Here is an 11830-nt window from a genome sequence, read left to right on the forward strand (position 1 = left end):
CGAAACAAACTTGCACCGTCACCAACAATAGGGACGACAGGTCATTCTTCAACTTCTCCATTAACGTTCAGATTTTCTTTAGCCATTTAAAAAAAATCTAACTGACAAAACCTATACTTAAACTAAACGATAACAAAATTGATGCCAAATACAAAGCAGAGTCTATAACCAAAACTACCAAACCGAAACAAAGCAAATGCAATCCAAAATGTGCCAAGAAAAGAACAGCCAAAATCGTCACATATTATCCGCTAGAAATATTTAGGTATAGTATGTACTATTAGATACTGCGGCCACTCATCATCGGGTATATGTAACTCAGTGAAAACACAACGATAGCGCGTTTTAAAATACTACTAACGCCATCCATTGTCAACATTTAGAACTAAAAATTATTTTGTTCGTCGTAATTTATTCGTTCCGTTAGGTACTGATAGGTCCAAACTAATACATTTACATCCTCCATCATCCCTTATTTTATGCCCTTAGGGGTGGAATTTATCAAAATCCTTTCTTGGGGAATGCCTACGTCAAGTAGCTTTATGCATGCGAAGTCTCACCCCGATCGGTTTAAAATTGACAAAGTTTCATACAAACTTTCATCCCCTATTTTATCCTCTTGGGGGTAGAATTGATCAAAATCCTTTCTTAGCGGATGCTTACGTCATAACATCTACCTGCATGCCAATTCCAGCCCGATCCGTCCAGTGGTTTGGACTGTGCGTTGATAGATCACTATATGTCAGTCAGTTAGTCATCTTTGAGTTATATATATTTAGAGATCATGAAATATATTATTGAAATATTTACCATGTTGAACTTTTTTTATAGATGGTGGCCGAAGTAGTTGAAATTCATTCAATTCAACATCACCAAATGATAGTCGTCAAGGTGGTCTCCTTTGAAGTAAATCTTCTTCTCCATCACTTTGAATATCCGAATACAATTCAGCCAACTTCAATTTGAAATAAGTGTTTTCATAATCATCTCAAATATGAAAAAATAATTGAGAATAATAATCTTCATAGTATGCTGTTTCCACCTAATCATTTATTCAAATTTACTTCCATTGACTCTAAATATTATTGTCCATATTAAACATTATTTTGAGAATATCCATTTATTGATAGCTCTCATTGGAAAAATTAATTCCCAAAAGTGATATATCCTAAATTTTGAGGAAGGAGAAAAATGGAAAATAAAAAGCCTTGAGAATTTTATCATAACTTGAATCAGAGTGGGTACCTAAACTAAATGTTTTTTTAATGTGTCTCATGATCAGCTTAGTGTAGCTGCATTCAACTTCAGAAACATGTTTGGGAGACCGTGATAAGTAGAAACAAACCTACAATGGCAATTATGTACTTATGTGATCCATATTTAAAACAATAAATTTTTGGTATATACTTACATATTGATCTCAGGAACACGAATTCCACAACAAAAAAGTGTGAAATTCCACCTTCTTTCTACAGTCTGATTTAGGAACATATCATAGCTTTTTCCTCTCGTTTTCCTCATTTCATATCACTTCATACCATAATCAAATATACATTCAATATTAGTAATTTTCACTTGCGTGAAGTTAGCGTCGGACGCCAGCGTCCAAATCTAGCGCCCGCCCCCCACTCCTGAGTCCGATTTACACCACACAACTAGTAGAATGTTGATTCATAAAGATCGCTTATTTGGCAACCAATATTTTTAACATGATTATTTCCTCTTAGAATCGACTTCAAACTTGAAAATATCATTATACTGCATGCAGCTTTCATAATCTGTATTATAATGACGAGGAAACATTGACGTGAATGTGATTATAAAACACTTTTGGGTCACAACTGGTGGAATTTAAGACCAAGTGAAAAATTCATCAGAAGAATGATTCATTGAATGGGTAATTTTCAGAAAAAGTGTCATAGAAAAATGAACTCCCATCACTTGAGTGGAATAGTTCGCTTTCCAAACTGTGAATTGTCATCAATTATGTCCGAGTGAAAACTGTTATCAGAGAAATTATATACTGAACACTGAATTTTCAGTCCTTCAAAATAGTGGGGTCATAAAAAATACCCCTTCCACATTAGATGTTTAATTTTTCCTTCTTAAACTGGCTTGTGTCCCCGAATACGACTCAATGAAAAATGTTAATGAAGAGATGGCATACTGGACTCTGAATTTCCAGCCCTCCAAAATACCGGAACCAACAAAAAAAAAACACCCTTCCACATTAGATGTTTTTTTTTCCCTCTTAAACTGGCTCGTGTCCCCGAACTAACTGGAAAATGTTAATGAAGAGATGACGTACTGAACTCAGAATTTTCAGCCGTCCAAAATACCGGGAACATAAAAAAAATCACCCCTTCCACCTTAGACGTTTAATTTTTTTCTTCTCAAACTGGCTTGTGTCCCCGAATACGACTACCTGGAAAATATTGATGAAGATATGATATACTGAACTATGAATTTCCAGCCGTCCAAAATACCGGGAATATACAAAAAAACCACCCCTTCCACTTTAGATGTTTAATTTTTTCCTTCTCAAACTGTCTTGTGTCCCCGAATACGACTACCTGGAAAATTTTGATAAAGATATGATATACCGAACTATGAATTTACAGCCGTCCATAATATCGGGAACATACAAAAAAACCACCCCTTCCACATAAGATGTTTAATTTTTTCCTTCTCAAACTGGCTTTTGTCCCCGAATACGACTAACTGAAAAATGTTGATGAAGATATGATATACTGAACTCTGAATTTTCAGCCCTCCAAAATACCGGGAACATATAAAAAAACCACCCTTTCCACATAAGATGTTTAATTTTTTCCTTCCCAAACTGTTTTGTGTCCCCGAATACGACTACCTGGAAAATGTTGATGAAGATATGATATACTGAACTATGAATTTCCAGCCGTCCAAAATACCGGGAACATACAAAAAAACCCCCCTTCCACATTAGATGTTTAATTTTTTCCTTCCCAAACTGTTTTGTGTCCCCGAATACGACTACCTGGAAAATGTTGATGAAGATATGATATACTGAACTATGAATTTCCAGCCGTCCAAAATACCGGGAACATACAAAAAAACCACCCCTTCGACATTAGATGTTTAATTTTTTCCTTCTCAAACTGTCTTGTGTCCCCGAATACGACTACCTGAAAATGTTGATGAAGATATGATATACTGAACTATGAATTTACAGCCGTCCAAAATACCGGGAACATACAAAAAAACCACCCCTTCAACATTAGACGTTTAATTTTTTCCTTCTCAAACTGGCTTGTGTACCCAATACGACTAACTGGAAAATGTTGATGAAGATATGATATACTGAACTCTGAATTTTCAGCCCACCAAAATACCGGGAACATACAAAAAAACCACCCCTTCCACTTTAGATGTTTAATTTTTTCCTTCTCAAACTGGCTTGTGTCCCCGAATGCGACTACCTGGAAAATGTTGATGAAGATATGATATACTGAACTATGAATTTCCAGCCGTCCAAAATACCGGGAACATACAAAAAACCACCCCTTCCACTTTAGATGTTTAATTTTTTCCTTCCCAAACTGTTTTGTGTCCCCGAATACGACTACCTGGAAAATGTTGATGAAGATATGATATACTGAACTATGAATTTCCAGCCGTCCAAAATACCGGGAACATACAAAAAAACCACCCCTTCCACTTTAGATGTTTAATTTTTTCCTTCTCAAACTGGCTTGTGTCCCCGAATACGACTAACTGGAAAATGTTAATGAAGAGATGATATACTGACCTCCGAATTTTCAGTTCTCCAAAATGATGGTGTCATAGAAAAAAATCTTACGTCAGCAGAATATTTTTTTCTCTGTAAACTAAAAACTCTGAAAAATTCTGGTGAAGTCATGATTTGAAAATAATGAAAATATTTTTCACACATATTTTTTGCCTACATTATAAAAATGTTACTATTTGGAATCGTTCAACAGTAAAATTATCAAGAATATTTTTTTATTTTGTCATTTACATGAGAATCGTAATATTGTGAGAAAAACTCAAGAGACATAATTGAAAGGCAATACAATTTTCTACATTTCAAACAAAAAAACATTTTGATATGTAGCGTAATTACTGAGTTATATGTATTTCAATGTAATCTCACTTCGACCGAACGCACCTTAGTAAATATTGTTTTAACGCGCAATGACAGTTCTGCTGCATGATTTGCTTTTATGCTCTTGACTAGTACCTATTTGGCGGCGACCAAAGTTGAAATATTTAGGAGTAGTAGTGAATTGATTTTATTTGTTTTACGCATTGGTTGTGAAAAATCCCTTTGTCGTTTTAAATTAATGTTGAGTTGATTGATTTCATTAGTTATTTCCAATTATTATTTCTTTTATTTTATTATTTTGTGGTGTAAAACCGTCGAGATTTAGTTTTATTTTCTTGGGGAAATTATTTCATTACGTTATATATACGATTACGAGGATATACGAATATATATACGATTAAGAGGAACATGGGAGACAAAATCGAAAATCTTGTTAATCGAATAAAATATTTTGCTAGTAATATAACTTACGATGAACTAGTCGTAATTGATTACAATGATGTATTTTATGAGCATTTAGTTGCGCATGTTCACAATAAACATCAACATCAACAGAAAAATAAAAAGATGGATATATCAGACGATTCAACGAAATTCTGGTAATATAAAAACAATGTTCGAAAAAAAAACAAACATAAAAAAATCTTCTTTGGATGTGGATGGTATCGAAGCAAATAAAAGCAAATCGCTTAAAGAATATTCTGCTCAGTTGATTGAAAGTGAAAATCAGTTTAAGGAAGGTTTGAATTCTTGTCACTTATACGACAACCCGATATATGAATTCAACCTACAGAAAGAATCTGAGTTGGTTAAAGTTTTTCTCCACGACGAACAAGAAACATTCTTAAATAAATCTGATGATGAACTTGTCACCATTTATTCCGGAAATTTCTCAAACTCCAAAGTTAGTGCTCTTTCCGATGCAAAACTATTAAGTAACTTGAGAGGGGAATATGCGAAATATTCAACACATTGCCAGAGAGTTTCAAAAAAAAAAGATGATGCTAAAATTAAGGTTGACGAATTCAATTCATCCGCCATGAGTGCAGACTCCGACTTTTTAGATATTGCCAATAAAGATATTCATTCCAAAAATATGATGCAGAGTCAAGGAAATGAAGAGTTGATGTTGAATGGTTTCACGAAAAAAAAAGATGAATGTATATATGGAAGCTCTTTAATCGATTCAGACGTCATCTTCTCTGACTCGTCAAAGTCTGTTATAAATAACAGTATAACAGATTCATCAATTTCAATTCCTAATGCTACAATATTCCATGAAGCATTATCTAAACGCCAAGTACTTCCAATTAGAAGCAAAAATATTGATCCTTCCCAACATCTGAAAATTAAAAGAACGGATTATTCAAAATGTACATTTCTAGAAGGCAAATTTCACATTAGTGAAAAAGAGTGGAGTACAATAACTGTTGACGAGAAGTTGTCAAATAAATATTATCCATTTTTCTTTCGAAATAATATAAAAAAGTTCGTAAATAATAGTTGTTCAGTTGCATTCTACAGACTAAAATATTTAAAAAACAACATAATACTCCTAGCCTATTGCCGAAATAATTATAGAAAATGTAAAAACTTCAAAATCTATATTTCCATTGATTCACGATATGGCAAAATGGTGCGGGTTTATTCCACGTCTCGCGATTACTGTCATCTTTACAAAATAACCGACCAAGTGAGAGGTGTGGAAAGAGACATAAAAAAAATGTGTTGAAAAATATGAAACCTTCAAAATATAGAAAAAAAAGCATTTTAAAAGCGGATAAAGCTGCTATCAAGAGAGGCCACTTACAAGATATAAAATCGGAAGAGATGCTAAGAAAACTCCGCAGCCAGGCAAAAAATGCTTTGAAACGACATGAAGACTCCACATTTATACGACAAGTTTGTTCGCCACTAAATGTGAAAATATTCAGTACCGAACAGTTAGAAGTTGCGAAAACTTCTTCGGTTAAAGTTTTGCATTTTGATGCTATAGGCGCAGTTGTTTGTAATACAGGAAAAGACGAAAAGAGAATTCTTTATTACGCTGGTGTTCTTACTTTACCCGAAAGAAGACTTTGCCCTTAATGGAGATGATTTCGTGTGAACACGACACTCTGGCTATATTTGATTTATTTTATAAATTTAAAAAATTTTGCGAAGAACAGAAGTCGTGGCCTGTATTTAAAATTTTCGTGAGTGACTTTAGTTTTGCAAGTTTGAACGCAGCATCTGAGGCATTTAATAATATAGATCTTGAAAAATATTTGCAATATTGTTTTGAACATTTGCAAAAAAAAAGTCAAATATTCCCAAAGAAAAAAATTGTTTTATTTTTATGTTGTGGTCATTTCATGAAAAATTTGGTTCAGTTAATTGAAGACCACACCAAAACTGTTGAAGACAAAAAAATAAAAAGATGCATTAAAACAATATTTGCAGTAGCTTTCAATTTAAAGAATTTAGAAGAGGCTGCAGATTGGTTCAAAAATGTAACAATAATTCTTACTTCGGAATTCCGAAATGATAGTGTTGAAAACGCTCTGTTGAAATTGAATCTTTCGAGTTTTACAGAGAAGCAAGTGATTTCAGAAATAGGCGATGATCACGATAATATTTTGAAGAGAAGAAGTTTGCGTACCAATTCTCCGTTTATAAGTTTTTTCAGATATATATAAACATAATAAAGTATTAGAAAAGAAAGGAGGTGAGAGAAACGAGTTTTTCTTTCCTTCTTAATAGAATCTGTGTTGGAATATATATGGGATTGTTTCCACTGTGGTCGGTAGTCATCACAAAAAGTAGACTGAGTAATGCTCTGATTGAGAGATGGTTTGGTTTTCCTCAAACCGACATTCTAATGGATCAAGGGATCTAAAACCGACAACATTCATAAGAAAAGTTAGAGGACACGTAATGAAAATTTATAATGAAATTGATTTAGGCATATCAAAGCATAGCTTATCTACAGTTCCGAAGGAATATATTTATCAGATGAGAATTCAGATGAAAGTGTTACAAAAGCTGAAGAAAAATAAATAGAAAGCGTAAATCAAAATTTACATATTTCTCCGGAAAATATCTGAAAGATTTGCCTAAGTATAAATCTGTAGAATCGGTTTTGCTGAATTCTTCGAAAGAACAAAAAATCATATTGAATATTTTGAAAACGGCCTGGTGAACGATGTTACGTATTATAAAAAATTCCGAAACTGGTTATATTATATCGGTCATTATGATTATGTTACAGGTGATAAATTTGTAACTTCTCAGGATTTCAACAAATTGAATGCCAATAGCATGTCCCAAAGCTATGGATAGCTACAAATACTTTTTTCGATTTAGAAAAAAGACTCGTTTTCGGTAAAATATCCCCCTTTAAAAAAACTACATTTATTCCTTTTCACCTACACGAAGAGAAGTGGCTTTTAGTCAAAATAAATTTTGTTGATAAATCTTTGGAAATATTCAATCCATATGGTAATACAAACATAGAAAATGAGGAGTTCCTCAAAAACTTCATCAGATTCTTGCAACTCTACAACGAGAAAAGAGCTTTGTATGCTACATATAAAAAAATCGAAGAGAAAGATTGGAAGATCATCAGTTCAAAGTGTCAGTCGGTACAAATGACTTTTGAAGCAAATATTCTACCTTTATACACTTTGGATATACTCACTTCTAGAATTTTTAGTAGCCAGCTACTCTCTGAACCTTTTGATATAAAGAAATATTGTAACGATTTACAACTCTTACTATTACAATTTTCATCGAATGTTTCTAACTTGTGCCCAATATGTGGTAAATTCGAAGGTGCAGAAAATATGAATTGGGTAAACTGTGATCTTTGTAGAAGATGGATTCATTTGAAGTGCGATACAAGTCAATTCACTTTCAGTGAGCCTTTAGATACTCCAGGGTTATATATTATTGCCCTATTTGCACCAGTAATTTCGATGTGAAGTCGTATTTTAAATTAGAGCATCAGGATATCAAATCAAATGATCTCATGAAAAAAATTGACTATTACAGGTCTAATATTTATTTGGGCAATTATGTTGTTGCGCGGTATAAGTGTACTTATGATTTAAACAATTGAAGATTATTCTACTTTGGACAAATTTTCGTATATTTCCAACACTGTCTTCTTCATAATCGCTGATCTTTTGCAAGCTGATTCCCAAAATCATAATGTAAAAATATGGAACATATATAAAACAGAACTAATGTTTTTCAAACTCAACTCACTAGATACAGAGTTTTTCGAGATGATATTTTCAAAGACCTTCATGGAAAAATTAATCTGATACCTATCTTGCATAACAGACACTTTACGCTTATGGTCGTCAATTTCACAGATAATACATTCTCTTACATCGATCCAAACGGAGCAACCAAAACAGATCAGTACAATATGTTCGAGAAATTCAGGAAATTCATTACCATGTTAAATGGTCATGTAATAAATCCTTACAACTTGACTGAATTCAAAATAAAAAACGAAAGTCATCCCAAACAATCCGACTCTTACAATTGTGGAATATTTATTTTGCACTTCATCAATTGTATTCTCAATAAGATTGAGTTAGAAAGAAGTTTTGACCCCGATCATTACCGTTTAGAACTTAAAAATTACCTATTGACGAAATCAGAAAAAATGATTCCGTATTGTTTGATATGTGGTCGATACGTGGATGAAACAGAAAAATGCTTTCAATGCAAAACGTGTAATAGGGTTTTAGAACCGAAATGTTTCCGATTATACTATGAGTTTGATGAATGTTGTCCTTTATGTATGTCTGCAGAAAAGAATGATGAAATGTGAATGAAGAGGAGTGGAGTGAATAGATTTAACTCAGAAATAAACTATACAATCACTATAATCTGCGCAATCTCTGTTCAAAACTGTATCTTATCATATTTTCATCAACATTTTCCAGTTAGTCGTATTCGGGGACACAAGCCAGTTTGAGAAGGAAAAAATTAAACGTCTAATGTTGAAGGGGTGGTTTTTTTGTATGTTCCGGTATTTTGGACGGCTGTTAATTCATAGTTCAGTATATCATATCTTCATCAACATTTTCAGGTAGTCGTATTCGGGGACACAAGACAGTTTGAGAAGGAAAAAATTAAACATCTAATGTGGAAGGGGTGGTTTTTTTGTATGTTCCCGGTATTTTGGACGGCTGTAAATTCAGAGTTCAGTATATCATATCTTCATCAACATTTTCCAGGTAGTCGTATTCGGGGACACAAGACAGTTTGAGAAGGAAAAAATTAAACATCTAAAGTGGAAGGGGTGGTTTTTTTGTATGTTCCCGGTATTTTGGACGGCTGTAAATTCATAGTTCAGTATATCATATCTTTATCAACATTTTCCAGGTAGTCGTATTCGGGGACACAAGACAGTTTGAGAAGGAAAAAATTAAACGTCTAAGGTGGAAGGGGTGATTTTTTTTATGTTCCCGGTATTTTGGACGGCTGAAAATTCTGAGTTCAGTACGTCATCTCTTCATTAACATTTTCCAGTTAGTTCGGGGACACGAGCCAGTTTAAGAGGGAAAAATAAACATCTAATGTGGAAGGGGTGTTTTTTTTTTGTTGGTTCCCGGTATTTTGGAGGGCTGGAAATTCAGAGTCCAGTATGCCATCTCTTCATTAACATTTTTTCATTGGGTCTTATTCGGGGACACAAGCCAGTTTAAGAAGGAAAAAATTAAACATCTAATGTGGAAGGGGTATTTTTTTTATGACCCCACTATTTTGAAGGACTGAAAATTCAGTGTTCAGTATATCATTTCTCTGATAACAGTTATCACTCGGACATAATTGATGACAATTCACAGTTTGGAAAGCGAACTATTTCACTCAAGTGATGGGAGTTCATTTTTCTATACAGTTTTTCTGAAAATTCCATTCAGAATCAATCATGAATTTTTCACTTGGTCATAAATTCCACCAGTTGTGACCCAAAAGTGTTTTATATCTATCACATTCACGTCAATGTTTCCTCGTCATTATAATACAGATTATGAAAGCTGCATGCAGTATAATGATATTTTCAAGTTTGAAGTCGATTCTAAGAGGAAATAATCATGTTAAATTATTGGTTGCCAAATAAGCGATCTTTATGAATCAACATTCTACTAGTTGTGTGGTGTAAATCGGACTCAGGAGTGGGGGGCGGGCGCTAGATTTGGACGCTGGCGTCCGACGCTAACTTCACGCAAGTGTAATTTCAAACTTCTCAGCAAAAACAGAAGAGATAATATAAATGTCCCCACACAGCACCAGATATTCATGGAATATTCCCTGTATGTCATAAAACGAACGTATATATTCCAAATATTCATAGAATATTCTTGGAATATAACAGAGAAATGGGAAAGTAAATAATTGGAGTAAACGTTTCTCATTGGTCAATTGAAGTGTAGCGCGCGACAGTCGAATAAGCTCTGTGAAAGCGGCTGTCCCTTAATGCTTGGTACCTTTGCGTTAAATTCGCCATTTGATTCAACATGGCGGTTGACGTGGCAGGTTCGCGTGTGTAATGCATGCTGTATTGTTGTTATTATCAAAGTATAATTCTCTCACGTTCAGTGTACCATTTATAATTTGGGGTTGTCCAATTTGCAGTACAGCGATTAGTTTGATTTTGGATCTTCAAACAGGAGAGTTGCATATATTCAGTCTTTAAGAAAAGTAAGTAAAATGCAATAGTATCGATAGTAAAGTCATAGTGATTAACCTACTATATATACCCCATTTTAGGCTCGAGGAGAGTTGGTGTGTGGGATTTGTTGGTTTGACTAAGTACATGTTTGAACTAGAGTGATTTCAGTTGTCTATCTTCAATAGAGAAAAGTAAATGAATGACACATTCTTTTGTATCATTTGTTTTCATAATTTTTATCACTCGTTTTCAAGATAGTATCAATTTGCCCAAAAGGAAACAGAGTGGTACCTGGTACAGGCAGGTGCGCCAAGGAACTGAAAACGTAATGAGTACTTTTCAACAAGACAATGCATGTTGCTCTCCAAGTCATAAAATGTTGTAAATGTTCATGAGTAACCTATGCGAAAAATATCTATTTGATTTTTATTCCAGTTTTATTGTGCCACTTTAAAATAGTGATAATGAACATTAATGTACATTTTGTTCCAGGTATTACTATTGAAACACTGGCTGATGCATTGTTGGACAAATATAAGGAAAACTATTCTGGTGAGCAAAGTTTGGATAACTTTAGGTAAGTGAAATTCATTGAAGAACCCATCATACACCACTCATTTTAAATACTTCATTTGTGGGTTTATTTTTTGAAGTGAGAAACCTAACCTAACCTAAATCTTGATGTAATACATTTTTTCTTTTTCAATGAAATGATATATTTATTATTTTTTAATTAGTGCTGATGAACTCACAGAGTTGTTATTTTAGTATATTTTTTAGTATACATTTGTTTGAGAGTAGGAACATCCTAATTTGAATACATTTCTAATATTCGTAATATGACAGTATTCAGGAATATTTTATTCAGTGAATAAATATTTTGAATTAGATTTTTTATCTTTAATATTGGTTGAAACGTCAAATATTTCAGCGTATATTGTTTTTGAAATATATTTGTTTATGAATATCATGTGTTTTATTACTTGTGTGAATCTTGCATCAAAATGCAATATATACATGCCTAATACCGTTAACTCGTCACATTCTTGGAA

At 33.4% G+C, this 11830-nt stretch overlaps 1 long non-coding RNA gene across 1 annotated transcript; it reads left to right on the forward strand.

The window, feature by feature from the left end:
- The first annotated feature begins 10528 nt into the window (after nt 1-10528).
- On the forward strand, nt 10529-11830 carry LOC141482629 (uncharacterized). Its single transcript, XR_012465623.1, has 3 exons — nt 10529-10807; nt 10877-10969; nt 11271-11830. It is a non-coding gene; the product is annotated as an uncharacterized lncRNA (long non-coding RNA).

Source organism: Leptinotarsa decemlineata, unplaced genomic scaffold, assembly GCF_025532065.1.
Source record: "Leptinotarsa decemlineata unplaced genomic scaffold, Ldec_3_MD MMD2_tig00001655, whole genome shotgun sequence".
Classification (NCBI taxonomy): Eukaryota; Metazoa; Arthropoda; class Insecta; order Coleoptera; family Chrysomelidae; genus Leptinotarsa; species Leptinotarsa decemlineata.